The 24,348-nt window shown below is 33.1% G+C and overlaps 1 protein-coding gene, 1 long non-coding RNA gene and 1 other non-coding gene across 7 annotated transcripts in view; 2 read left to right on the forward strand and 1 right to left on the reverse strand.

The window, feature by feature from the left end:
- The window catches only part of nAChRa3 (nicotinic acetylcholine receptor alpha3 subunit), an 84,071-nt gene that overhangs the window by 26,184 nt on the left and 33,539 nt on the right, over positions 1-24,348 (forward strand). Inside the window, exon 2 of one of the 5 annotated variants that reach the window (XM_025217373.2) lies at positions 5,285-5,334. The exons of the other annotated variants lie outside the window; for them this stretch is intronic. The gene's annotated coding sequence lies outside the window, so the exon portion shown is untranslated. The remainder of the gene's footprint in view (positions 1-5,284; positions 5,335-24,348) is intronic. 5 annotated transcript variants of the gene reach the window in all.
- Positions 8,141-8,214, reverse strand: TRNAN-GUU (transfer RNA asparagine (anticodon GUU)). Its single transcript has one exon. It is a non-coding gene; the product is annotated as a tRNA-Asn (tRNA).
- On the forward strand, positions 9,877-12,895 carry LOC148937227 (uncharacterized). Its single transcript, XR_016138542.1, has 2 exons — positions 9,877-10,056; positions 12,634-12,895. It is a non-coding gene; the product is annotated as an uncharacterized LOC148937227 (long non-coding RNA).

Below are 24,348 nucleotides of genomic sequence, written 5' to 3' on the forward strand. Positions count from 1 at the left end.
ACCGTCGTGAATAAAGAGAAAGATCTCGGAGAGTTAAGCGGACTTTCGAGCAACGCTCCGAGGTGAGATTCTCGCGAAAGAAGAGAATTACGGTCCCAAAGGGGACAGAAGAAACGGAGATGGAATTACAACCTCTATTTGTTTTCACTTTCTTTTAACACTTCTGTCTCTTTGTTTCACCCTTTTTCGACTTCACACACAAAGAAAGGTTTTTGGTTGAAAACACGGCCTTTTATTCTTTGTGGTTTATTTACTTTTTTTTTTTTTTTTTTTTTTTTTAATTTTTCGTATCAATCTCCTCTCTATTACGAGACTTGTCACTTCACAGTCGTTTCTATTTTACACAGGTAATTAGTTTCCTCGTTCGTTTCCTGCATTTCTCTCTCTCTCTCTCTCTCTCTCTCTCTCTCTCTCACACTCTCTCTCTTTCTCTCGGTTCTGCTATTCTCTTTGCTGCCCAATCTTTTGATTAGATCAAACGCGTGGAATCCCAAAATGAAGTTTGTCGATCGGGAATTCACATTGATTGGTGTCCCATTCGATTCTAAAATCTAAATCTTTTATTTTCAGTTCAATAAAAGATACCACGATAAAAGAGATTTTTGATCAAAAAGAAATATTCGAAAAATATCCAAATAATAAAGATACATATCACACAAACACACACACACACAAACACACACACACGCACACACGCACGCACACAGTTTACTTTATATTATTCTTAAATTAACTTGAAGTAAAGAATAAGTTTTAAAAAATATAATTGATTATATATAAAACATGACCAAAAAAAGGCAGAATTAATAAATAAAAAGATGTACGTCATATATAAAAAATTGGATTTATATGAAATTATTGCGATGATATTTAATCTCATTTTTAACTCAAATTTTTATTTTTACATTTTTAATTTAAGACCCAGTCATTTAAAAAACTTATATGTCAAAGAGAAATGAAATCCCGGATATTTGAAAATATTCCTACAAAGGCGTCAGATAAAATGCAACCGTTCAAAAAATTTCCAATATTTAGATATGTGACCTGTGTGGCGAAACCACAAATCATCTGTAGAATCTGACTGCACTTGATGTCATGTTATCGACGTTGCACATGCAATGATTTGAAAACTATCTGCACGACGGGAATTTGTTTTTATTAAGCATTAAAAGGTAGGTTTTCTCTCGTGGCCTCTCGAACTTTCATTTACAGATGAGAAATACGTAAACTTTCGCCATTGTCTCTAGTCTCTGGCCCGGTTTCCTACATGATAAGCGTCGAACACATCGCGTGTTTTGGACATGTGACACACGCGACGTCGGCCTCTAATGAGTTTTGGTTACCGGCTAGCACACAAATGCGTGTATTCCGTTAGTTTCGTATTAACGTGATTTTGCATTTGCTGTCGAATGCAGGTTTCCTTATATTAATGAAAGAAAAATTGAAAGTTTAAAGCGAACGAAATTATGACTAACGCAATTGTGATAAATATAAGTACAAATATAAATATATTATGAGTATAAATATATATATATATATATATTAGATGTATTGAATCATCTGACATAAATTTTCTAAATGTAAATCAAGAGTATGAACAATACATTAATCGAACCGAGGATAGATAACAATACTAAATATATTTTAATAAACACTAGAATAGAACAAAACGCGCGCTTCGCGCGCGCCATTTATTTTTTCTTGCATTTCTAAAAAAGGCATGTTAAATCAATACTCGAATATATCGAAATTGTTGTCGGTTTTTCGCTATGCCGATTAGTTCTCTCGCTCCATTCACTTCATGAGCGGCTGTCATTGCGGAAATCATTTCATAATTGTGTTATATTTATAATACATCATTAAAAAGTTTCAGAATATATCTACATATATTGTACATAGTATATGTATATATGATTTTCATGTACCGATTTAGATATTTAATCCTGGTAAAAAGGAAGAGAAGAATAGGTAAATAAAAAACACATACGAAACATATGTTCTTATTACATAAATATAAGATATGAGCACTTTTTTATAATCTTTGTTTCTATTTTTTTGTGAGAAAGATATGTCTAATAAATATCTAAAGATTAAACCAGGGTTAAATATATATTCCAAACTGTTTAAGCCTATCTATTTTTAACGAATCTGTGAAGATCTATTTGTAATACTTTTATAAATATAAATATATAAAAATAATCTAATACAAGTTTCACAGATTTGTAATCTCATTAAAAAAATTATGTCACTCACCGATCCGATGCGCAACAACGGAGTAAATCTGCCACGTGGCTACGATGATTCTGTAACACAGAAACAGAACATTCAAATTATAGCAGCGCTCTAAATGATAGATATTTTAAAAAGTAATTTTTACGCATATCTACATACTTGCTTTTCAATTAGATATTCATTAAAATAATAAAATAATTCTCGAAAAAAGATTTTTATATAAAGCCGTATAAAACTTTAAACTGTTTTTTCTCTTTACTATAAGCTTTAAATTATTGAAATTTAATAATTCAAATAAACGTGAAACTGATTAATTGTATGTTCAGAAAAAAATGTATATTTACCCCAAGGTTGCTCCGTCGGTGCCCGATGCCTTTCCTCCTCTCAAGATGTCGGGTCGTCGGATGTCCTCGTAGCACAAGACACTCGCGAAAAACACTCGCGAATTATTATAATCGCATGTGGATTAATGTTAAATAAAAATCTTTTAGTCCGATTACTTGTACGGCACTCCCGAAGCAAACGTGCGGCGCAACGAACTGGCTGCAGTTCATTCATTCGCTTGAAAATCGGCGGCGGAAAAATGACGATCGATTAAAAAAACCGATTAATTTGCCACATAAGAGCCATTAAACGACTCGTGGCTAGGCTATGTTAGTACACTATTAATAATAGTAATATTACTTAATATTAATATTAATGTTATTAATAACGGTGCAACGGGTATTGTTAGCTTCTTCGTCTTTGGGATTTCATTGGGAAACCCTCCAAAGGAATCCCTCGGAATACTGAGCCACATCAAGGCCGTACCCATTGAAGGGGTTCTTTTTTATAAAAATTCATAAATTTCAAAGAAATAAATTACGTTAAATATGCATATACTTTGTTAGAGATTCGTCATTTACAAAAATCGCGTCGTTTACAAAAATTAATTTTCATTTATGCTTCAAAAAATAAGGGTTGATCAATGAATCAACGAATCAGTTCCGCCGCCCGCAATATTCAAATGGAACAAGTCGTCTTTTGATACGTGTAAATCCGACAAACTCATAACTGCGCGAGCAACGTTTATTATAACGTGCATCGTAAGATGCATCGATGTTCTGAACGTCATCTAGAATTCGTCGCGATTTCGTTTCGAAAAGAAAATGTGAAGATACGCGGAACGATACGTAACACTACCTACCCGCACGAGCGTCGGTGATTAAATGATAACGCGCTGCGTGCGCGTATACAATACTTGTCGATTGTAAACAAAGTATCAAGGCCGCGCGCTATTGTATCCGTATCTCAAACAATAAAGGTCTCAATGTTTATAACAAAATTATATACATAAGGTATATATATGTTGGACTTTTCGTTGGGCTTTGCACACGGAGGAAATATCAGGAACAGGAAAAAATATTACAATAAATTTTGGAAATGAAAATTTGGAGTAACGTTAGTTAATATTAGTAATTATGTGAGATTTTAGTGGCAAGATTATATATGTGATGTAAATATTTTATATAAAAATATATAATATTAAAAAACTAAACGACGCGCGCGAAGCGCGCGTTTTATACCGAAAGAACTGTGAACTGTTCTAGTAATATTTTTTATTTTTTTTTATATAAAATATTTACATCACATATTATATCTTGCCAATTAAAATCTAACATGTAATTACTAATATTAACTAACGTTATTCCAAATTTTCATTTTCAAAATTTAATATTTATTCCTGTTCCTGATATTTCCTCCGTGTGCAAAGCCCAACGAAAAGATATATATATCTTATATATATGTAATTTTGTTATAAACGTTGAAATTCTTCATATTTAAGGTAAGGATACAATAGCGCGTGGCCTTGATACTTTGTTTACAATCGACGAGTATTGTATACGCGCACGCAGCGCGTTATCATTCAACCACCGACACTCGTGAGGGCGGGTAGTATTACGTATCGCTCCGCGTATCTTCACATTTTCTTTTCGAAACGAAGTCGTGACGAATTAGAATCTAGATGACGTTCAGAACATCGATGCATCTTACGATGTATGTTATAATAAACGTTGCTCGCGCATTTATGAGTTGTCGGATTTACACATATAAAAAGACGACTTGTTCCATTTGAATATTCCGCGTGCGACGGAACCGATTCGTATTCATTGATCAACCCTTATTTTTTGAAGCATAATCATAATTAATTTTTGTAAACGACGCGATTTTTGTAAATGACGAATCTCTAACAAAGTATATGCATATTTAACGTAATTTATTTCTTTGAAATTTATAAATTTTTATAAAAAAGAACTCCTTCAATGGGTACGGCCTTGACGTGACTCAGTATTCCGAGGAATTCCTTTGGTTCCCAACGGAATCCGAAAGACGAAGAAGCTAACAATACCCGTTGCACCGTTATTAATAACATTAATATTAATATTAAGTAATATTACTGTTATTAATAGTGTACTAACATAGCCTAGCCACGAGTCGTTCAATGGCTCTTATGTGGCAAATTAATCGGTTTTTTTAATCGATCGTCATTTTTCCGCCGCCGATTTTCAAGCGAATGAATGAACTGCAGCCAATTCGTCGCGCCGCACGTTTGCTTCGGGAGTGCCGTACAAGTAATCGGACTAAAAAATTTTTATTTAACATTAATCCACATGCGATTATAATAATTCGCGAGTGTTTTTCGCGAGTGTCCTGTGCTACGAGGACATCCGACGACCCGACTTGAGAGGAGGAGGAGGCCTAGGAAAGGCATCGGGCACCGACGGAGCAACCTTGAGGTAAATATACATTTTTTTCTGAACATACAATTAATCAGTTTCACGTTTATTTGAATTATTAAATTTCAATAATTTAAAACTTATAGTTTGGGAGAAAAAAATAGTTTAAAGTTTTATACGACTTTATATAAAAATCTTTTTTCGAAAATTATTTTATTATTTTAATAAATATCTAATTGAAAAACAAGTATGTAGATATGCGTAAAAATTACTTTTTAAAATATCTATCATTTAGAGCGCTGCTATAATTTGAATGTTCTGTTTCTGTGTTACAGAATCATCGTAGCCACGTGGCAGATTTACTCCGTTGTTGCGCATCGGATCGGTGAGTGACATAATTTTTTTAATGAGGTTACAAATCTGTGAAACTTGTATTAGATTATTTTTATATATTTATATTTATAAAAGTATTACAATTAGATCTTTATAGATTCGTTGCCCTAAAATAGATAGGCTTAAACAGTTTGGAATATATATTTAATTGGTTTAATCTTTAGATATTTATTAGACATATCTTTCTCACAAAAAATAGAAACGAAGATTATAAAAAAGTGCTCATATCTTATATTTATGTAATAAGAACATATGTTTCGTATGTGTTTTTTATTTACCTATTCTTCTCTTCTTTTTTACCAAGATTAAATATCTAAATCGATACATGAAAGTCATATATATACACATACTATGTATATGTAGATATGTTCTTTTTAATGATCTATTATAAATATAAAACACAATTATGAAATGATTTCCGCAATGACAGCCGCTTATGCAATGAGCACAGCGAGAGAACTAATCGGCATAACGGAAAACCGACAACAATATATATATATATAATATAATAGTTAATAATATAATTATAATAATATAATAGTTTTGATATATTCGAGTATTGATTTAACATGCCTTTTTTAGAAATGGATTAATTATTAACGTTTACAAAATTCATTCCCACAACGCAAAAATAATATATAAAATATATTTAGCATTGTCATCTTAGCTTCGGCTCGAATAATCCATGGTTTATATTGTCTTGATTTATTTTCATACTTTTAATTGTTATTATTTATTTTTAATAAATGTATCTAAATTAATTACATTCAAACAATTTTCTATGCATGTTTTTAATATGCATTAATTTTTTTGCTAAAAAATCAAAATAAATTATATATATATATATATATATATATATATATATGTGTAATTATATCATATCATATGCAAATAATTATATCATATTATATGCAAATATGTAATTATATTATATGCAAATTTTTTATAAATGCATATGATATCGATATTTTATTTACATTTTGTCTATATTTTAACTGGTTTAGCATTTTATAACTTGAAACATTATTTTTTTTGAGAAAAAAAATTTTTTGATTAAAATTTTTATCTGTAATTCCAATATTTTTTTTATTTATTTTTCCTTGTTTATTCGATAATCAAAATGAAAAGAATCATTTGCCAATATTTAACATGTATAAACTTATTAAATATGAATACATCTATTGAATTCGTTTTATATGTTTACGTTAAAATACACGCAGTGCGCCTAATTACTAATAAAATACAGCTATGAGATATTTAATATGCAAAAATATGCTTTGTTATTTACTACAATCCTACAAAAATATCTCCTGTGTATTATAACTTTCCTAGAGGAACAGATTTTTTTGTATTAGTATTTCTTTTTTCTGTATATATTTCGAACTAATATGTTGTTTCGATGGAAAAATAAAATAAGTACCGCAAGTACTGTGCAACTAGTAAACTCTATATATTCGTTGTCTTTATTATGTATTATAAAATTACAATATATTCAACACGACTTCTGTCTGACTACATACAAATATACCGTTACTATTACAAGAATTAAAAAAGAGATTTGAGTCATCAGGGCAGCATCAGAAATCCTGACAACCATAGTTGCGATATTCCTATGGTAGCAGGGTGGAGTTTAATCATGGATCATCTCCCATTATTCATCATCTGCTGTATCGATCAGTAATATCCTTACTGATGACTGAAAGAACCCTGTTTTTAGCCCTCTTAAGTAGTATTGCTGAACGATTTTCTCTTACGAGTTCAACTTAATTCTCTGCGACATCTAGTGACACATGGACGAAATACATTGCTAGCCGATCTATATCGTTTACATCGTCGGATGCGATTGTGTGAGTACCGCACGTGTTGCGATTGAGGCACGGGTAGATAGATTTTGCAAGACTCGATCCGCTCGCGTAAATATTTCATGAGCTCATCCGACGCGTTGCTGAATCATTGCATTTTTAATGAAATATTTTAAGAAGGGACAGCGAAAAGGGATGGACGTGTAATCTCTCACGTGTATGTAATGATCTCTTTTAAGCGTTTCACAAACAGTAATACAGTGCGTGTTGCAAATTGTAATACAATCAAGAAACAAATGATTCTGCATACAAACTCAACTCGGAAATGTAAGGTAAAGTTTTTCCATAACTAGGCTTTGTTCTCGAGAAGATTGACTTGTAAATGGGAAAATTAGTAACATATTTACGCTTTTTTGATATTCTTCTGATGCTTATACTTTTATCGATCTTGTATGTCATGCATCATTAAATTTTTGAGAATAATTCTACATAAAAAAGAGATACTTTTTGTTACAAAATTAAAAATATTTTTATACACACGCGCGCGCGCGTGCGCAAAACACACACACACACACACACACACACACACACACACACACACACACACACACACACACACACACACACACACACACACACACACACACACAGTTTATCTATGTGTAATGTTTATATATTGTTTTATATATATATATATATAAAAATAAATGATATTTTATTTGCCTAATGTTTTCGATATAATTTAAATTATTCTAAACTTTCATTGAAAACGGAATTTTTATTTTTCTATATAATCGTTATTGAGTCAAATTCAATGATATATGTATAATTTTGTATACATCTGTACGTGTACATTAAAGATAAATATATATATATATATATATGCATGCATAAAATTTATAGAATTAAAACAGAAAACTCATCACATATTACAAAATTAGGTTTGTTTTGTAATCATGAGCAACGCAATGTTTTATGTGTATTGTAAAAAAAATTCGCCCCCGGGTGGGCTCGAACCACCGACCTTTCGGTTAACAGCCGAACGCGCTAGCCGATTGCGCCACGGAGGCTGTTGGTCTCTCCTCTTTTATATATGTATATAAGTCAATGATCATTCAAATATATTTGATTTAATAAATATAATTTAAAAACATTTAATTATGATTTATCATAAAATTACTCTATTCGTTTACATGAATACAATTAAGAAATATTAAATAAATTTTTTAAATTATGTATGATATTAATTGTTTTTTATAAATTTCTTAAATTCCTCAAGTAAAAAATGATACCATATTTTCGCACATAACTCTTTTACTATTAGTTTAAATATTACTTTTATTATTACTTTTATTAGTTATGAAGCAATTTAAAGTTGTAATATTCTTAAAATAATTGAAAATAAAAGATACAGAAAATAAATATACTTATCAATTGTGGCACGAGTCTGTCATTTGATTACTTTATCTCTTTTATCGTCAGATAAGAGTTTGCGGTTGAAAATATGCAAAATTGACATGCAATAATCAAATAGTATAGCGAATAAAGTCAAAATGTGAAACAGAAAGATTGCGTAACATTTATTTTTACAGTTGATAATATTTGTATTGAGCAGTAAAATCAATATTTTTAGTAAAATCAATATTTTCAGTTTTGATATCGTAGATACACGAGGTGAATCTTTATGTTTACTCGTGGCGATAAAAACACGATAGTATTTGAATCATTCATTTTTTTATATTTACAAAATTTTCGCAAATGTGTGTACATATGTATGTACACAAATGTGTATTAAATATAATTTTAGTAATTAAAACTTGCGTAAAGTCAAAGTTGACTTAACACCCGAGACACTACCGTGTCTCCTGATGTTTATATTAATTCGTAAGTCGAAAAAATAAAATTTATAGAAATAATTTTGATAATATATGCTTGCACATTTTTATATTAACTTAACCCTTTCTGTATAAGTTCTGTATAATTTTTTTAATCGTTCTTTGTAGTAAAAGTGTATAAATAGTAAATTATTCTAAAGGTAAGATTACATACATTGAAAAATAATTCATGAAATATTTTCAGGAAAATATCGGGAATATATTTTTTTGTAATATATTCTAGTAATATGGAGTATATATAAATATATGTACTAATACTAAATATGTACTAATACTAATATTTAATATGTAATAATATTTAAAATGTTGCAATATTTTTTCAGAAAAAATTTTTAGATATGTAAAAGATCAAAATATATAAATATATTTAAAGATCAAAATATTTCCACATGTTTTTTGAAAGTGTCAAATTTTGTATTTATATATATAAAAAAATTAATTTTATATATATATATTTATATTATAAAATTATACATACATATATATATATATATATATATATATATATATATATAAAATTAATAAAAAATTATATATATATATATATATATATATATATAATTTTTTATTAATCATAACATTTCCGCATGTTCTTTAAAAATGTCAAATCTTGTATGTTACCGCAGATTGAACTTACAAAATTGCACTAGTTTCAGTAGTTAGCAAGAAATAAAAGTCTTTCAAAATTTTGCTAAGGAAAACTCAATTCTAAACTTGTCGAAGAATGTGAAACATATTTTGTACGCGCATGTAATCGGTAGTGATCGATATTTCCGCGTTGCGAATTCGTCATATGAACTTAAATATGTATTTACATCCAAGCTAAAATTGCTAAAATTGTCGATATCGGTGGACTCAATCTCGTTCTTTGCGATTTCGAAATTCACATTGACATTAAAATGCAACGAATGCAAACATTTGCGATTAAAGTTGAATCAAGAGTGACCCAGGTGAAACAATATTTCTGTTCGCATAACTTGTCAAAGTGTGATTCTCAAATCCAAATATCCAGGACTGGTGAGTTTGCGGTGCGATCTAGCATTAATAAAAATAGAAACAAAAGCCATTTTCAAAGATTTCGCATTACGAGTTTAAAAATTTTGAAATACTAATTTAATTTCCCTGATATATCTTACCTTTTATTTTAATATTCGTCGTATAAAACATCTTAGTAGTCTAAATCTCTTTATCTTCTAAATCTCCTTTATCTTCTTTATCTCCTCTTTCAAATCTATCCAATTCTTTTTATGCGAAAAGTTTTGCGTTAATAAAAATTAAGGAGCTAGTTGTCTCTTGTAAGAGCACAAATTTCGAACATGAGAATTTCCAAGATAATTATTCATTAATTAGGTTTCCCATAAAGCACTGCCTCGAAGGGTCTCGTTTTCATCTTCATATTGGATGATATGCATACGAAACGTGCACGGAGAACGTGATAAATGTACTTTAGATTTTCTCTACCTTCCAGAAATTAAACTATCTCGATGTTGAGCTTGTACCCCGTTATTTATATTTATGCACATACAACAAACCCTCTTGAGCTTCGCGTCAATTTGCGTCGTTGGCACTGGCTTATATCACGAGCCGTTTACGATCATTTATCGGCACCGACATGGAAGTTAAGGCACTTAGGGCAAATCGTGATCTACGAGCGAACCGAGAGGGGCACGGCTCCGAGGGAGCGGCTCAACTTGCCTCCAGACAACTCGAGATAGCCCCCCCCCCTCCTCCCCGTTCGAAGTGCCGTCACTAATTAAGAAATACTTTCCTTGCCCTAAAACAGATCGGACACGTCTGACTTTGATCCACGCGACTCTCGCAAGGCCAAGTAACGTTTCATTTATTTATTTATCGTTTCAGAAGAGAAAAAGCTCCGAAGCTCATCCACGCGTTTTTCAATGCCTTGACGGAACAAACATAGGTCGATTATACTTTGTTATCATAAAATAGCAAAAATAATTTTCTCTTTTAGAGAAATTTACAGCACAGTTCCATTCATTAATTACAATTTTATAATAAAACAATAAAGATTGATTTATGCAACGTAAACTTGATTCTTTAAAATGCTTTTGCATGTGATTAATATTATTACTGCATATTGATTAAGTCTTGATTAGAACAAGTATAATGTTATAATATTAAAAGATGGATCCGTACCGTTTTACGCATTTTATGGTTTCAATTGTTTGTAGTATGTAAAATGTCGACTATCTTGATCTCTCATCTCTTTAATAATAACGTCACTTTCGCATTGAAACAATTTGCATGATTTCCATGAAACTCATATTCCACTTGAAGCGTATTTTGGGGTCCAAGTTGAACTTTGAATTAAAATCTAAAAGTTAAATGTAAGATGGTAGATCAAATTTACTGAACAATCGCCTCTTTATATGCGCATCGAATATATATTTTCGAGCAAATACGAACCCATGAAAGTTGGATTAAATTGTTCCCAAAAAAGAATTCGAATTGCCTTTGAAAACCTTATAAGATCTCAAGCAACGACGGTTCTTTCTTCTCGTAAAATTTCACGAGGACGTCTGCAATCTCAATCAAATAATCAAGATAAATAATAACAACAAATTTTTCACGGATGTCGATTGCGTGATAGATACATAAATGGCAATTTAAAACAATTCGTATAATATATTTCATTGATATATTTTCTGTTTTATTCTTATTTTTTTTTTTTTATTTTATTATTCATTTATTTTAGTTGCAGTATTATTTTATATTATTTTCTTTATAATGATTGTGGACAAATAAAGAGCAAAGCAAGCTCTGTTCTGATGTCGACATTTCATGCGGTCATTTACATTAAATATCGAAACTCCGATCGTTTATATCGCATAATGTGCGTTGTCGCTGCTTATCGGAAGCGTTTGAAATCGCGTTACGTAATCAAAATTGTGTCATCGTGTCGAGGGCCGCTGGCGGGGGGGGGGGGAGGAGAGAGGGTACGATGACGTTTAATTGGACGATATTTGCTGAACGCATGTAATCACCTGTTGCACGCAGGATGCGCCCCGATAACGTCGACGCGCTAAAATAAATTCCCGTCGGATATTTCTAAGCGAGTAAGTCAGCATTTCACTCCACGAAGTGCAGGGGATGTTTTCAGGCAATTCAGGACCTTTGTTTCTCTAATCACTATAAGCTTTGCAAGTAACAGCATGGAATTTAATCCCGCGCTTTGAGATAGATTCGATGCGGTTTTTGTTCGACGATCTTGTAAACATCTATTATTTAGATTGTTATCTAAATCTCCCGACGAGAAACATGTAACAAATTTTTTATCACGTCGCGAATTAGGTGAAAATGACAATTAGGCGGATAAAAATAGCAATGAAACACGGAAGTGAAGTATCCTCGAACGTACTCGCACGTACGTGCTTTTGACAAAATATGTGAATCGACAATTTATTACACAATCAAATATCATAGAAAATTATAAATATAGCAGAAAGCGCTCAATCTTTGTCCCTTCAAGTTGACTTATCTTGGACGGTTATCCGTTAAATCTCTCTTGTTCACCCCCTGAGCGATATCTTATTGGGTCGCAGGATATACGTGTGCATGTCCTTCGAATTCCAGAACACGCCGGAATGACGAAGGAAAGCCCGAGAATACGAGTTGGTAGTGTCGATGACGGTCGACATATTGGGATTTTCATCTCAACAGTAGGACGTTGTGGAATGTGACGCGGATCGAAAGTCCAGGAATGAAGTAATCCTCGGGAAATGGGTGACCTTATATCGCGTACATGGCTTACATGACACTGTAAGAAGTATAGCTGTCGATCGTTTTTATTTGATACATATATGATATTTTTATTGAGCAAAAAAAAAAAAATAAACGACATTGGCGTTGGTAGTAAACTTAAATCTTACATTTATCATCTCTTATTATTTTTATAGTAATTATCAAATAAGATAAAAAGAAATGTATTCTTTCATCCTCGAAAGAAATTGAATAAGTAGTCTATAATAGCATATTATTATGCAGATTGATTTTCTTTTATTAGTTTTTTATCTGCATTGTAAATATATGAAGATAAAATTGATATGATGAAAATATATAAAGCGATAAACATTTTTATTTGAGGTATAAGTTTTATAATAATAATTTTTTAATAATATTATAATAATATTATAATACGTTACAATATATGTTTCAATAATGTTTTCTTGTTGAAAATATATTTGTAATATATTTGTAATATATTAAATTGAATTGTTTCACAGAAATGTTGATATTGCGTGAAGGATCGCGCGATCAAAATAACGCCAATAATCAAAAATAATTTCCCTATCTAAGAAGCTATCCTTAAAATATCGTCTATCATTGAAGAAATGCGCTCTCTATGCGTGCTATGTCTTTGCACGATTGTATTACAATATATTAGAATTTAGATTTTCGTATCGTGCGAGAAGACAATAGAGAACAATAGAGAAACTTGGATTTATCGAAAAATGTTTTAGGGGGGGCAGCGGCTTCTCTCCTCGGAGTCGAAATCGTTTTCCCCTTAGCGTTGCTTTAACGCACATTTCTCACGCGATATCGATATTTCTGCGGGAACTGGCTAGCGTGTATTTTGCTCTCTGGCAATTGTTGAGAATAATTCCGATCGATCGTGAGAGCGGCATTTAATTATCACTAAGGGGATTGTCGGGCCGCTTCGAGTTGTCGGATTATCGCGCGTACTGAAGTCGCCCGAAGCAAATTAGCTCCGTGCCTTGATTTCATGCAATCATCCAGTGGCTGGAGAACCGAGCTGTGCACGAACCGCCGATTAGGACCGCTTGTGTATGCGCAATTGCATTCGGTCGCGAAACGAACGCCCGCACACGGAATGCAACGACCTATCGATCGAATGCGAGTCGCTGCGAGTCTCGCGGTTCGCCACCGAGGGGCGAGCGACCAATTTCGGGACACGTATTATCCCGATAGGAACTTTGTAACGCGTACACGTTATTATTATCGCGATAATTGGATCGGTCGGTTTGCCGATACCAGACATTGACGATTGCAGGTGGAACTTTGGCCGAGAAAGTCAAATCATTTGGGGCGCGGCCATTTTACAGCGCGGCCAGCTGTTCGGTAGAAAAATACGTTAACACGTATAGATTTATATAATTATTAACGGAAAAATCAAGGCGATGCAAAGAACTTGTAGATACAAAGAGAAAAGTATCTTTAATCACCGACATATTTATATAAAAGCTGCGCGGAAATTTTTTTAAATAAAAATTGTATAAGTAAAGTTCTAATTGTACATGAAAATTGAAAGTAGAAAATTTTGTACGATTTATATAAATTAATAAAGTCTCTTATAAATTTATAATAAAATTCACTTTAAATAGTTTACATTATCGTTTGCATATCGATAAAATAAAATTTTATTTATACATCTAGAATAGAATTTTATTTATTTCATTTATAATTTTACATGTCATTTTTTTATATATTTTAATATTATATTTTGAATCTTGTAATATTTCTATATTACATGATGAAACATAAAATCGTCAATGGAATTTTAATAAAGAAAATCTATAATTTATTATTCATTTATAGCTCGCCTAAATGATAATTTATAGATCGCCTAAGTAAACAAATAATAAATTATAGATTTCCTTCGATTTATGTATTGTTTTTCCACGAAAAACCTACTACTGTAAGGAGACTGTCTACTATAATTTGGTTTTGAAATGTGTCAAATCCGTCTTTGCAAAAATGATGGATCGCGAACGACGGTTCTTAGGTGAAGATCAAAATGTATTGTGAGTGTATTCGGTCGGGATTCTTTTTCCTGTTCTCCACTTTCCTTTCTTTCTGCTTTTCGTCCTGCTTACGTGCGGCTGTCGGGTATCAAAGCCTCGAAACTTCCGCTCGCGCGAGACTGGAACTCTAAATGACGTTCGACGTAAACGCCGTTACGGTTTGGAAACTTCAAGCTGTCAGCTTCCGACATCTTATCGCTCTTCCTTGTACGCTCCTCCCATCGTCGCCCATCGCCTGGCGATTTGAATTCATTCGGCGCCGCTCGGCGTGACTTACTTTCAAAACAATTAAAAAAAAAAAGCGCTCCCTTTATCGCTTCTTCTTCTTCTTCAAAGGCTCTTTTGAAGTAGAACGCTTCTCTTACTATCGATAAAACGCGCGCGTGTGTCTCTTTATAGCGAAGAACGAGAGAACGCGTTCTCATTCGCTTTTTTCTCGCTTTTTTCCCAACTTACTTTGATGGAGAGAGAGAAAGGGGAGGAAGGGCGAACGCCATACGTACATCTTCCCGACAATAGCCGAAAGATGCGTCAAGTCGTCTTTATGTATTTCATTTTAAGGTTACATTTACGTAGATTTGAGATCCGCCACGTCGGATTCGCGATGTAGATCCGTTGAATCAGACTTCCGCTTCTTCGCTATTCAATCCTTTTAACTGCGTACTCTCTCTACCTATCCCGGCCCTAGACGAATGCATATCACGACGCGCCGTCGAGAATCGCCAGACCCTTGCAAACGCGAGGCAAATCTTCCGGCCGGAAGTTTCGAGTGCCACGGATTCTCCGCCATTGTTGCTCCACGGCCGGCAGGACTGCACTCGCGGGGTAGACCTGTGAAGTTTCCCGAGGAAAATTCTGCAACTCCTTTGCAATCTATTTTTTTTCCCAGAAACCCGTAAACCGAGCGTCTTTCGTCATTGTTCGCGAATATTAGCCGACGCACCCGATAAAATTGCTTCGGTAATTAAGCTAATTATCTTCCAGCACGAATGTAACATGCAAATCAGATGTCGCCATTCTTTTCCCGTGCTTTAAAGTTATTATGCACTTCTTTAAGAAAATGAAAAGATTTTCTCTGTGTATAGCTGTGTATTGTCTTAACCGCAATTCTTTGAACGTAAGAGAATAAAATCTCAAGAAATCTTTTTGCAATTAACTGAATGTAGAAATTAGAAATTATCGAGAAATATATATTTGACATTGACTTATCATTCACATATTGTTACGATGTCTTTTTTTTTCCGTCTTCAAAAAATTTCAAAACTAGCTGTAAAGATTTGACCAGGAGGCAAAAGTTTAAAGAACATTGTTCTATTTTTATTTCATTTTATAACGGTTGAATGAATTAAAAAACTTTCAGAGATTGAAATTTTTAAATTTCTATCTAATTTTTAATATCTTGGGAAATGAAGTTTATCTTGTCAAAATTGCAGAAGGCTGCGAGATCTCGACTGTTGATTTGTAACATTACAGATCTTATCGTGCTTGGCAACTTCCCGTTCTAGCAGAATCTCGAACTCGACACATCGTCTTATCAAGATTTGTCTCATAATGTGATACGTCTCGCGATATATTTCCGCGATGTTACAGCATCCAGGATCCGTTATTGATAATCCGAGATGTCATCAGCTCATTTTCAGCGCCCAACAACTACAACGGTGTCCACCGAGCGTCAAGGGCACCCTTGTGCACTTTCTTTTCTCCCCCCCTCCCTCCTCCCCTCTCCCCCTCCGACGCTTTTCTGAGCAGACAGCACTCCCGTAACCCAATTTAACGGAGGAGGACACAAAAGAGCGTTCAGCGATATCGAGCCGTGAGATGTGCGACCTACTTGCGAGACCTCTCTCCCGCCTTACCTTTTTTTCCATCCCCTTTGCAATCTATCTACCCACCTATGCCCCCTGGTTCCTTCACCCCTTCAGCCCTTTTACAGCCTCGGTCGGGCGATTACGAGCAGCCCCATATATTTGTTTTCTAAATCCCCGGCGATGCCGTTTCGCCTTGTGATTTTCGCGCCTCGCGCGAATCTTGATTCTGTTAACCTTCGACAGTTGCGGTCAATCTTCATTACATCGAACCGCCGAGAATACATCGGAAACGGGTTTATCGGGAAGGAACCGTTTCTGAGAAATGTATGGGAGAAGATTTTACGGTAAACTCCTCTCTTCCTCTCATCCCCCCCTCTCTGTCTTTCATGTTGCATTTTTCATATTTTGCTACAATGCTTCTTTTAAAGGATTATAGGAGTGCAAAAAATCGCAAAATAGACTATTTTTCAATATTACGTAAAATTTTTATCTAAAGAGAAATAGATGAATGGTATTTTTTTCTTATTTTAGAAAAATGATTAAGAAAAATAACACGCCAAATTAGAATGAATATATAATGGCGGTCTAAGTAAAAGTTGCAATTCATACGACTATTATGACTCAAATACGGTTTCAATCAATTTAAAACTTTAAATATTATTGATATATTTTTAGTAATATTCCATATTCAGTTTATAAATAGCTTTCTTATTTCTAATTTTAAATTATGATAAAAAAAAATGAAATTTTGTAGAAAAAAAACATAATTTCTTAGTTTTAGATATGCTTAATTTCGCGAAAAATAAAATTTTGAAAAATTTCTTCTGTGAACCAAAATAACAAGTGTAAAGGTAAAAAATGCCTACTTTTTAATTTTAAATATTTTATCGAGATTGATTCTAAGCCATCGCCTTCTAGGCCAAGTATGAATTGCAATTATTATTTAAGACATCATTATTTATTTATTTTTTTAATTGCACATTTGTTATAATTTTGCTTGTTATTTCTTTTTGTTAAAAACACTTTTCCAAAACAGAAACACACTATTCATTTATTTCTTTAAATAAAAATTTAATATAATATTGGAAAAATATCCTATTTTTTTTTGTTACACTCCTATAATCCTGTTTAAAGCCGTAGGAACAATTTATGTATATGTAGAATTCTTGGAAAATTAGATACAACTAGTTAATGTATAAGTAAAATAGTAAAAATAACATTTATTAATTTTTTACACAATTCTTTTGTCTAGTATTTAATTTATGTTAATGGTGCATTTTAATAGAGAATAAGTAATTTTATTAAAGAGCTTTTTAAAGTATCGAGATTTTTACTATACTTAATGAAAATTTACCATTTAATTTATAATTTTATTTTTAATTTATACAGCATAATTAGTCATGTACATTAATGACGTAATTACGCGTAGCAGTTTTTATCATGGTCGCTAGGATTACACAAAATAATTTTCACAAATTTTTTGTTCCTTTCATCTAATTTCAAATAATAAATTACACACATTTTGCTACGTCAGATTCATTACTGGGGAAAGAACATTATATACTTGCAATTTTATTGTACTCTTTTATATTATATTTTTTAATCACTATTATACTTTTTTATAGTACATTTTATCCTCAAAATACTGTACTCGGTGCGGTTTGATCAAGTTAACAAACAAAATCCTATTAAATAATTTAACTCAACGAAAAGAAAAGCTTTTTCAAGCGTAGCTTTCAAATTTTTGTGGCTTCTTTTCATTTATTCATTTAAAATTTTCTCAACAAGTTTTTACAACACAATTCATTTCAAAAGTGCGATGTTAGAAACTACAAATACGCATACCGCAGCCAATAAGAACATTGTAAGTGGCGGCAGGAATAATAAAAAAAAAAAATCTCGTTCGCTTCGATTTCGTGCAACTTCTGTTCATCGGGGGGGGGGGGGGGCTTCGTTTCTTTTATCTTCGATACGTGATTGTTTTATCGCTGTTGTTGCGGTTGAATAAGTTTTCTACGCTACTGAACGCATACAAACCAACGATGCATCGACGTACATCCGTCGACGCATTGTGCCTGTTTTGTGGCAAACGCGCGCATCTTTGAACACGTTCCCTTTATTGTAGCTAGTACAAAACATGAGAGGAAATCGTCGTTACATTTCGCAAATAAAGATACGTCAGAATATCCAAGCCATATCGCTGCGCGATGAAGAAAATTCCCGTTGCCGTCATTCACACACGAAATATGGCATACAAAAAGTTCAATAAAAAGAAAAAAAAAAATGCTATGCAAATGGGTACACGGAAAAAAAATTAGTCTTAAACCAAGAAAAATATTCTCATATGTAAGCAAGATTTATTATAATCTTCTTAAAAATCTTAGTCTTGATTTGATTGAATTTGTATTGATGTGTAAGTATTACTTTTGCTCGACTCAAAATTTAAAAAAATTTTCCAAGAAGATTATAATATTTTCGCTTGTGTATTGAGAATATATAATTTTAACTTAAGACTAACTTTTTTTCTGTGTATATCTAGACCAGTGTGTGTTTTGACAATAAAATTCGCATCTACATAAGATTTTATACAGGATTTTAGATGACTTTGGTCTTCTTCATATTTAAATTTATTAATATTTTTACAAAACCAATTCAGTAAGAACATGAAGCATCGTCAACTCTATCAGATATATGTACTGCATACTTTATTCTTTCCTTTGTTTGACATCTCAAGTTTGATTATTATTTAATTGATTCATGTACATTTCTTTTTGACTACTCTCATTTTTTCAAATCATTTACATTCATTACAATCACATTAATTTTAATAATAATGAACATCATGGACAGCCACAACATCTTGCACTTTGACATACAATCTAATTTTATTTACTGACTCTACTTTTTCTCGCTAATGCACGAAGAATTTGTATCAATTCCACTTTTTTGTCTTTTTTTATTTTTTTCATCTTTGATTGCAACTGATTAGATTGCTTTGTGTGTGTTTTAATTAATATATTCATGCATCTGATCTTTGATGTGGCTTATTAGCATTTTCATTGTTTGGTCACACTTTTATCCAATAATTTTTTTATTTATTTTTTTATTCTTTATAATTTGTTACTAATTTTCATTTTTTTATATGGCTGATGATGGACGGCTAAGTTAAGTCGAAACGTTTCATCACTTATTATTCATTCTAATTAAACATTTATTTAACTATTCAATTTGCTCTTTTATTTAACTTTTCTCTCTTCTCCCTTCTTCTCCATTTTTCTATTTATTAATTAATACAAACTGAGTTCCATTGTTAATTGTTAAAAAACTAATTTCTAGACGTTCGATTTTTCTAACTACATGCCGTTTACGAATTTTTGAAAACGTAACAGTCGAAAATTTTGTTTTACCTTTTACAAATTAGTAACAATTAAATCCTTATGAGAGAATATTTTTTGCAAAAAATATAATCTCAGGCAGGAATCGAATCTGAATTATTTACTTTCAAGGCGGATTATGCAGATATAGGATGTTTTAAAAATGGAGGTCAATCACTCAAGTGTTTGGGGATTCAAAAATTAGAAAAAAGTTGGTGTAAACATAAATTCGAAAATGCGTTATTTTCAAGTTATCGTTATTTTTATGTTGAAATTTTAAATTGTTTTGCTTTCGAATTTTTGTGTCAAAATTGAAAGAAGAGATGGTCTTTATGAATTTTATAATATAATTAAAATTAAATAAAACGAGCATTACATAGAATGCACACATGTGGAAATATAGCCCGTTTAGCATCTCTTGGCAGAGATCAGGATTTCATAGTTGTATCCCGAGTAGTGCTAAAACAGTCTGCAACTTTTATTTGACTTTAATTATGTTAAAACTCTGTAAAGACCATCTCTTTTTTCAATTGACAAAAAATTCGAAAGCAAAGCATATTGGAAATTTCAATATAAAAGCGGCGATAACTCAAAAACAACGCATTTCCGGATCTGATATACCGATATCTAACTTTCTTTCCTACTTTTGGAGCCCTAATCAATCTGCTGAGCGATTGACCTCCACTTTTGAAACACCCGGTATATTGACGTATAAATCGACAATTGTAATTTCGATATATTATATATATATATATATATATATATATACGCCTTTCAGATATATATCTGCGGATAATCTCCGTCTTGTTCCTTTCCCTCGTATTTGTCATTGTCAAAGACAACAATCGATCAAACCTCAAATCTCCTACGTCTGTCATCGTCATACAAGTCGTACGAGTCCAAGATCCAATTGATCGCGTCAGATGGATCTTGGGATTATCGAAAAAAGTTTCGTCGCGCGCCAAACCGGAATGGAGCCGCACGACGCGATCGGCGGCGCGACCGGGGGGGGGGAGGGGCGGGAGGGGGAGGATATTTCATTCTCCACGAGCCCGAGGTGCGGGCGAATTGATTTTACGCGAATTGGTACCGATTGCACGGCTTCGCCGCACCGTATGCGCCGGAGTAGGCTGATATCGAATGTGTCGCATACCGAAATTCCCAGAGAATATCTCCAGCGTCTTTTAGACGCGCGCGCGCGTCTCCGGGCCGATATTCGATTATCTGCGAACAGAGAGAAACACCCTCTTCTCTTCGTCCGTGATGGGAGTCGTCCCGGTGTATGTTTCCCGGATGAGATTCAGCCGTTTCGTATTTGCAGCGTGCACGTCAGAATTGTTTAGTCAAGTCGCGCGATTGCATAACAATGGGACCGTCGCCGACGATCCGGAATGGGATTCGGAATATAAGCCGCTCGTTTAGCGAATGTCAAACGGAAATCTCGAGTGTGCTCGAAAACTTGGAAAATAGGTAAATTCATTTTAATCGCGAGTATAACAAAAGGCCTCCCGATAATTATCGAAATCGCAATGATGAAGAGGGTAAAGGGTGAAAAAAGAGCCGAGCTCGACTGCCCCGCGCGGTCGAGCGATTACGGGATTATACGCGATATATTAACGAAGCTGTGAAGTATAGTAACTAAAGCACAAGAGCATCAAGTCCCACCTGTTGCATTAAACTTTTTGTCATTAAACATAATTGCTATTAGTGGAAAACGCGGGTGTAGTGAGATATTTAGCCACTGGGGTACACAGCTAAACGAAATTCCGGCTCGTCTTTCGTCGATTATATACGATTATATACGAGGCAAGCGAATTCGATTTTCACGCTTAAGAGCATTTCGTCGGTTCACATAAAATCTGAATACCTTGAATAGTTTTCTCTCGATTACAGATTTCTCTTTATCAAATCAATTTTGACTGAATTTGATTTTGTTAAGTGCATTCCAATCTTGATATTTCGCATATTTCCGGAATGGCTATTCCATTTGTCTCGTCTCCTTCGGTGAATTTTTATTATATAAACGAGAGCACTTTTAATGCCATTCTTGACACTTTCGGAATTCCTGGGTGAGGCATTTCTGGGATTGCTCGACGAGAAGTAAGACGTATCTAGTCAGACGGGACTGCCCAGGAATTTCCGCCTTCCGGCGACCATGGCGAGAGTTCGTTGATCGAATGTGTTACACGTATTGCATATATCAGGCTAAAGTGTAAAGCCACAAAAGCGCATTTAATTAAAGGCGTTTAATCCCCCCCCCTCCTCCTCTACTCTCCCCCCTCCCCGCGAAACGCGCTTCCTAAATTAAAATGCGATGCGCTGAGAAACTAAACTGGAAGAATCCAAGTTAGTAGTCCCTTGTCGTAATTATTATACTTAGTAACTTCAAGATAATTTAATATGTAGTTCATTAGCAATATGGGTAAAATTTCAGATCAGAACTTTCGAAAAGTATCCTTCGTCACATTGCGGAGCGGAAGTTTCCCATAGTATGATACAATATTAAAGGCGTCTCCCGTGAGACGCGGCGAATGTCGGGAAATTTACCGACATCCCTTTTCCCATCGAAATGTTAATAATTATTCATACACACGGTACGCGGTGCTGTTATAATCTAAATAAATATCGTTCCGCCATTTGGCATTACATCTTGCTTCTCTTATTTCTTTCTCGGAAAGAATACCATTGGACTATAACATTATTAATAATACAAACGTTAATAAATTTGTAGCCAAATATTTTCCCATTTCTATTGTCTTGATCGATCCCGAATAAAATTTTCCGTGTTAATAGTATCTATTTATAAAAATATTCCTTTTAATTATTCATTTGTATTATTTCTGTATTATAAATTTTCTCTTTAACAATTGCAATTATTAATGTAAAAATCTGTAAATCTCAGAACTTGCCTGAAAATAAGATGAAGGAGGAGATTCTGGTCTGTAATCTGGATAAATCAGATTACTCGATACTTCGAAATTTGATATCGGTTGACCGAGGAGTCAGTCGCCTTTTTTTTTCTTTTTTTCTTTTTTTTTTGAGGACACGCGTATTATGCACATCTGTGCGCGACGCTTCGCAACGGCTGAACGTCTTTTATCCAGGCGAACAAATCACGGATTTGAACGCGTTTCCTTCATTATTGAACCCAAGCTGGGTTCAATTATCGCAGCGAAGCATCGACCGTTCGGTGAAGTTGCGCCGCGCCCGGCGAGGCGATCATTATCTTCCCTGAGAGTATCGGAGAGTATCGAATCGTGTACTCCTAAAATTGAACTTTACGTTTAATCGATCGCAAACGACAACGGAATAAAAGGAATCGAGGAAATTTATCTATCTCTTTATTCGAAAAGGCTGAAATCAATCAAGAAAGATGATTTAACGATGACATACGTATCGTATCCACTTTTATAATGTTTATATTTACACTGAAAAAAAATTGAATGAACAACAAAAGATATAGATTACTCTAGATATCGCGTTTAAAAAAATAATAGAAAAATTTTAGCGGTGGCTTGGAAATAATCCGAATAAAAAAAGTATTTAAATAAATAAAGTACAAATGTCCTCTGGAATGGAAATGTAATTAAGGAATAATGAAAATAGCCTCGGTTTGTTTATTTTAACTAAATTCAAGATTATCTATATAAAATTTCATTGCGAAAGTAGTTATTTTCTAAATAAACATTTAATTTTATTTATATCATCACTCTTAATAAAAATTAATTTTTATTTACGGAACAACTAACCTCTACATCGCAGTGAAATTTTTTACATAAATTATCTTGAATGCTCATAAAAAAGATTAAGATTTTTGTCATTATTTTTTCTTACATTTAATTACATTTCTATTAAAGATATATTTTTTACTTTATACTTAAGTATATTTTTTGATCCAGATTCTAAATCGATCGCAAATGCGATCTAGAACAATCTATAAGTTTTGTCATATTTTATTATAAATAAAAGTAGATGTATAATATATTCTTGTGTTCCATGCATATCCTTATGTTAAGATCCGTATGTTTTGTGAACGAAAATGAGATAGCTGGGTGGATTCTCTCGTTTACATTTACGATAATCGCGATATCGGTCTGAGCTCGACTAACGAATCGGCGGTTGGCTCTTTTATTCCTGAGACATTGATAGATAGGTTCTCAGCACCGGTAATAAATCATCGGCCATCGATGAATGAATCTCTATTGCCAGTAATAAGGTGATGAGTCATCTTAGAAAATCACTGTCGACTTTTACTAGAACGCGTGCGGTCTCGGTGCCTCGGATGAATACCGGAAGAAGAATCGGAGAGAGAGAGAGAGAGAGAGAGAGAGAGAGAGAGAGAGA

This window comes from Pogonomyrmex barbatus, unplaced genomic scaffold (genome assembly GCF_055798465.1).
Source record: "Pogonomyrmex barbatus isolate J1 unplaced genomic scaffold, ASM5579846v1 scaffold15, whole genome shotgun sequence".
NCBI lineage: Eukaryota > Metazoa > Arthropoda > Insecta > Hymenoptera > Formicidae > Pogonomyrmex > Pogonomyrmex barbatus.